Source organism: Coptis chinensis, chromosome 3 (genome assembly GCF_015680905.1).
Source record: "Coptis chinensis isolate HL-2020 chromosome 3, ASM1568090v1, whole genome shotgun sequence".
Lineage (NCBI taxonomy): Eukaryota > Viridiplantae > Streptophyta > Magnoliopsida > Ranunculales > Ranunculaceae > Coptis > Coptis chinensis.
In genome coordinates, this window is record NC_141458.1 from 97,222,620 (window position 1) to 97,229,485 (window position 6,866).

The window sequence follows — 6,866 nt, forward strand, 5'->3', positions numbered from 1 at the left end:
TCACAAAAGAGAGCTTGTAACAACTAGGATGGCGTTGCAAAAGTGATACCTTTAGCTACACAACTAGGCGTCGCAAAAGGCAACCTTTTGCAACACTATTTCAGTTGCGGAAAGTTTAAATATTTGCCTACATAGTGCGGGAAATTTAAATATTTAGCTGAACATTTGGCGTGGCAAAAGACGTCCAAAAATTTAGCCACACACCAAGCGTGGCAAAAGATGTCTACGTTACTGTAGAATCAAAGCTTTTAGCTACACCAAAATTGTTGCGAATGATATAAACTCCTGTGCTTTATTTGGGACGCATTTAGCATTGCAAATGGTGCAATTCATACATATACCTGTACATTTCCATTTACATAATCCTGCCCAAAACATTTTTTATAGAACACAGTAACCCCATAACAATTCACTACAAATCATAACAAAATGAATTTCATTACTAAATCATTCAATACAAAAGATCTTAAAGAATTCACATAACTATTTTTTGCGAAAAAACATCGTCTTACATAATCTTAACAACGTTTCAACTAAATTTAGGCCTAATTATTCAAAACTAAAATTCCACAAATAATGTCTATAACATGCTAATTTGAGCAGCATCCACTCGGAGCTTCTTCTTGATTCTACTACTTCTGGCGACCAATCGACCAATCTGGCACAACAAATTTAAAAAAAAAAAAAATCACGTAAGTAAATTTATTAGAAACATTAATAAACCTAATATACACTCAAGTTGGCAATGCATGTGAAACTATGCACCTCCTATATGCGTAAATTGGTGCCCATGGCCAAAAGCTTAGAAAGAACTTATCAAAGTTATAACTCGATCACATTCATGAAGGTACAGATCAAATAAGAAGACAAAAATAGTAAAAAACTAATAGATTTTGAACTAAATTGTACATGTAAATGCCAAACCATTAAAAAACCTCGTGTCATAAAGTTATCACCAATGAAACAATAAAATAAGCAAGGCTAAACATCAAGCAAACAAGCTCAACTACAAAAAACAGTTCCAACAGATGGCAGAGTCGGATGTAAAGGTATCAACCAACCTATAATGAGATTTTTAACCCCCTACCTATGATTTAGGAGTCAGGAAGTCCTGCCTTCGGCTATTCCTTCTATCCCTTGCTCTTTTTAGCGGGGGCGGAATATCCTTTGTCCTAACCTTTATCCTTCGGCTATTCCTTCTATCCTTTGCAACTATTTTAAAAGTACCAAGTTCTACTCAAAGAAGTTTATCAGAAGAAAATTTACAATTTCATACCTCCGATGTCCCATGGCCAAAAGCGAGAATCAGATATAGTGTTTCAAAAATAAGGAGGAATCTATATGCTCATAGTTGTAGAGCTCCCCCAAGAAACGCATATGTGCAATGCGTCTTTGCTGAAAACTATAATCGTTCAACTCTAAACCCAATCTAATCTCCTCCGAACACGAAATAATCATAACAATCTATAAGAAAGCTAGGACAAAGTGAAGGTATACACATAACAATGATCAACCGATATAATCAAGAACCGCAATTAATCACGTTTGAATATCCCTATTTTAAATAGTAACACTTGATTGTCAAGTGAAAGCCTAACTATGAGTGAGTCCGCATGTTGTGGTGTGTGATTGTCAAGTGTCCAAAGAGCTCAACTAGTCATGGCCCCGGTGGTTGTATTACTAAGATTAAACATATAAGCGGAGAAAATCTACCAAAATACATTTATAAGATAAACTGAAACTTGTCACTAAATATTAAATAAAACAATATTAACTTTGAGCAACGAACTAAAGGTAGACAAGTTGCGGGGGCGATCATGGTTGATCCGGACTTAATTTGTTCACTTGAGAACTCTCGATGTCGGTGGCCTAATGGATCGTGGTCAGTTTTTAACACACCGGATGATGTTTCCACCCGGTGAGTAGATGGAGAATGGAGGTTGGACAACAATTATAGGCACACCATGACCTTGGGACTATTAACATACCACCGCCATCCCCACAAGGAGTCGCTTGTGTCACTTCTCACCTACCTACGGCCACCACCCCTCGGGATGACATCTTGCAGATTGTGCCATCTATACCCTCTCCATACAGAGAAGAGTAGACCGGGTAATGCGTGCGGCTAGAAATCTATACTAAAAGAACATAAACCTCCCTATATAGAGGTTCTTAGATCGTGGGGTCCCATTTGTCCCTTAGAAATCTAACGTTGATAAAAGAACAAAACTAAGCCCTCTATTTTTTAATATATTACAATACACTCACACGGAGGTTACGAAGAAGTACAAGCAAGAGAGAGCTGAGAACTCTACGACAGAACTTACCGAGGAAAGAATACAATTAAGCCCTCATCTTTTGGAACTACATCCATGGTAGAACTAGGGCTTGATGGAGACATTTGTGCGTCGCTTCAAAGGTCACCCTCTTCATCCCTTCCTCCTTCAATAATGACTGAAATCTTCACCTTAACAAAATTTCAGTGGAACCAATCGGGGCCCGATTACGTGGGTGCGCTTTGCATCTTGTTCAAGGAAAGGTTTAACTTCATTGAGGTATATGGATGATGAAAGCTGCTTGTTCCCACACTTCCTTCTTATATAAGCAGCCCTTCATAACGGTGAGTAGCAAAAATTCAGAGCTAATGTCACAACAAGGAGAATACTGAGAGGGTACATTTATAAAAAGCGATGATGCATCGGTGGCATAAGCGGACAAATAAATTACCACTCATCCAAGATATCTTGCTAAGTTCCCTCGCTTCCCGGTGAAGTGTTCCACGTTTTCATTCATTTGCTGTACATGCAATAGAGTTCATTCCATTATCAATAATTTATATGGGATAACACTACAGGGAAATATCAATGTCAGGCAGTGGATATGAAGCTAGAAATGAGATTTGAAGAGCACAAACAAGAAAGAGCATTTGACAAACAAATACTTCTATTGGGCACATACCACAAGAGTTAGGACTAAGGAAAAAAAAAATCACAAAATAAGAATTATTAGTCACTTCATGACAAGGCTCTCATATTAGACTGAGAATTTGTCTCATTTATTATTGGAATCATACATCTCCCAATCTTGTTCTACCAAATTCGTCATATTAGAACATTCATGTAATTAAACTTACCTTAAATAGTAGGCTTTGTATCTTTCTTTGGACCTTCTTTGAAGAGAACCGACAAGCCATTCTTGAATAAAAATGTCCGTAACTAGATGAACAACCAACAAATCATAATCATAAGGTGAGTATCAACATAATTTACTCAAGAAAAGTGAGATAGAAAAAAACAAAATGATAAAACAAATCCCAAGACCTCAAGAATTCTAATCAGTATCTAAGCCAAGCAATAATTACATGCTTTTGCATCAAATCCCAACCCAAGTAATACACAAATTTTACAGATACACTTTCAAGAATTCTCAAAAGTCAAATATGAAGTCATCACCATGTTGTGAATGCTGTTGCATTTTATTCATCGAAAAGAGTCAGAGCCAATATTTTTCATTCTTCCATGCATACCTGAATAATAATTTGTTGAAAAGAATACTAGCATATTTTGGTATTCTCAGTTATCTTGGTGATCAAAATGTAGAATTTGATTGAACTAACTCCAATGCTAATGTTCCATCCCATGCTTACCAAGTAATAGACATGGACATAAAAATATGTACCTTATCCCTATGACAAAGAAGTTCTAAAACTCTGGTTCCAACAAAGATAACCAAAGCATTCTCTAGCCTGCTTCAAGTCACGATTAAATTATTTTCGACAATAAAAGATCCAATCTTTATCTATTTATTTACAAAATCACTAATTTGTTGGTATACAATCAAATTATTAGTAACCAATAATCACCTTCGTTCTAACTCAGCAATGTTATCAACTTGAGTCGATTATCTTGCACCATTTCGAGAAAACAACAAAGCAAATGCACTCAAACTTACCTGCACAATAATCAAATCCTATTTTCTCACCAAACCCATTGTCATAAACTTAACGAAAAAAAGAAAAAAAGAGACTACCTCTTTTTTTCATACATGGACTTTGAATCATATAACTTCATATTCATATTCTATATGTCGATAAGTTTACATGGAATTGACTTGTCTGACTTTAGAATTTAGGAGGGGAGAGAGAATTAATTGTAGAATGAGCTGATGAATAAATCAAAGTATTCTTTCCTACTAGGCTAGCTAGACAATGACAGACTCCATAGTCTCATTCATATATCCATGTTAAAAGAGTTAAATGGAATATACTAGGTGTGTATGCTACTTCTACATGCTTGCACTATATCTGACTCAGGTACTTGGGGACAACCACGAACTTCCTGCAAGAACATAGATAAAACCATCACTTCACGGTTAGGCCACTGGACATGAGAAAATTAGAAAACTAATACATAAATAGTCCAAAGTAGATGCTATATACCTTGCTAAAGTAACGCTGAAGTAAGAACTCCTTATTATATAGTAAGAACACCACACATACCATAATAGTATAGCAAATTTGACATTACCTGTAGAGATAGAATCAATTTTCATAGCTCCTAAATTTTATTTCGAGTCTATAACAAGAGAGGATTGAATAGAAACCTTGTTATAAAACCACTCTGTCCAAGAAGGATCTCTGCATATAGGAGAAACAAGTACTAAACCAAGGACACGCTGCCTATACTTTATCTACACATAAATAGAAAGGAAAAAAATATTCAAAACCATCCTAAAAAGTAATAATGAACAATCTCATATAGGGATCCAACATACGGCAAATAGGGTAAGGACGTAAGCACCCCCGTAACCCCGCATTAACACACATCACTACACCAAGCCGAAAAAAAGAAAATAGTGAAGCATTAAGAAGAGTAGCATAAAACTTGTTTTTCGGGCAATGACCAATGAAGAAAAACCATGAACATCCATCATCTGCTGAAGAAACAGACTGTCTCTCTTACACCGTGCCCAAATGGCTAGGCTACTCCAGATCCAGTTGTCATTGTCCACAAAATTCCAAACAATGATACTGATTTGCTTACATACAGATTAATCGGGATTTAAAAGATATATATATGTAAGTAGTAGTATATTACCCAAAGAAGTTGAGAACTTCAACAACTTGATCCGCAAGTCATCAATAGAAGGCTCGGGGAATGTCGGAAGAAATCACAGCAGCTCCCAACTGCAAGAGCTCTTAACGAAAATGCCAGAAGAAAGACTACGTTAATAATAGTATTCAAACAGAGTTAACAATGATACAGCGGACGGTAGCAAGAACATAAAACACAAATCCTATACATCATCACAAAACCTCAACACCAAAAACCGCTTTTACGTCTTATTTTACTCCCAATTTCCCATCAATTGAGGGACTCACAACAAACATTACGAAAATTTGCAGCAATCAATCTAGAAATTCAACATAAAAAATTAATCTTGAAACTTTACATTAGTTAAAACTAATCAAAATGACTGTAACTTTACACACTGTGATCAAACATAGTGTTAAATTTTCACACACTATAAAATCAATACTCTGATCATCAAATTCACTAGAATTAAGAATCCAAGATGAAAAGAATTCATTTTAAACTGAAATGGAGCTGATATATCGAAACTTTTTCTAAACTGAATCAGAGATCTATTTGAAACTTACAATTGTAGATCTACATATATATAATTAAAATGATAAATGGAAGGAGAAATTATACCTTTGCGTGCGTGAGATCTGAGACGAGAATTGGGAATCAGGATTTTAAGATGAAGGGAAAAAAAACGGAGCGAGAGAGAAATTTTATTACGTTTGTTGGCTCGTTACTGTTTGAAAGGCAACCTTTTGCTTGTTGCTTATTACTGTCAGAAAACTTACAAATCTCGCAAATGGAGAAGAAGATGAAGAACACTTTTGACGGAAGAGGTGAGATCGATAAAACTTTGTAACAAATTTACGAGAGCTTCCCTTTGAAGTTGCGTGAACTAACACGTGCCTTATTTCTGACGCCATTTCGCCATCAGTATGTTTTAGAATAAATGCCAAAATTAAATTATGTAAATTTCTGTATTTTTGTGACGATAATTATCAATTTCGACGCCAAAATGCCTTCATTAAAATTTCGACACCAATATGGCGTCACAATTAGAAAATGCCCAGTGTTACAAATATGCTGTTATGGTGTAGTACAAAAGGTTTTTACAATGAAAGTGGCGTCACAAATGATTGAGTTAACTTTAACAGCATCAATGGCGTGGTAAATGATAAAGCCCTCTATAAAAATTGCATTTTCTGTTTTTTGAAAAAAAAATTATAACTATTTGCCACGCAAGAGGTGTCACAATAAATAAATTTATGTACAGTTAAGCTAATAGCACGAGAAACCTTTAGCAGCCCCATATGGCGTTGCAATAGGTGACCTTTAACAACAATTTTTTGGCGTTGCAAAAGGGTGCGCTGCAAAAGACCCCTTTTGTTGTAGTGATATGTTCTTACTGATTATACATTATGTTGAGGTATAAACACTGATTGTTCCCCAAATAGGTATGAACAATGATTGTTCATATATAGCTCATGTTAGTATAAACAATGATTATTCATATCCCAAATAAGTATGAACAATGATTGTCCATACCCCAATAGGTGTTCTTACTGATCATACATTACGTTGAGGTGTGAACAGTGATTGTTCATACCCTAAATAGACATGAACAGTGATTGTTCATACTCCAAATAGGTATGAACAATCATATGAACAATGATTATTCAATTCATAGCTCATGTTGAGGTATGAACAGTATGAACAATGAGTGTTCATAGCTCATGTTGAGGTATGAACAATGATTGTTCATACTCCAATAGATGTTTTTAC

The 6,866-nt window shown here is 35.4% G+C and overlaps 1 long non-coding RNA gene across 2 annotated transcripts; it reads right to left on the bottom strand.

Annotated features, from left to right (window-relative positions):
• Window positions 1-3,918: 3,918 nt before the first annotated feature.
• LOC147511928 (uncharacterized) lies at window positions 3,919-4,814 on the bottom strand. Of its 2 annotated transcripts, XR_015219541.1 has the most exons (5): window positions 4,774-4,814; window positions 4,603-4,689; window positions 4,439-4,526; window positions 4,267-4,337; window positions 3,919-3,951 (listed from the first exon to the last, which is right to left on the bottom strand). It is a non-coding gene; the product is annotated as an uncharacterized LOC147511928 (long non-coding RNA). The 2 variants fall into 2 exon arrangements; XR_015219540.1 differs by lacking the exon at window positions 3,919-3,951 and having other exon boundaries at window positions 3,958-4,337.
• Window positions 4,815-6,866: the final 2,052 nt, after the last annotated feature.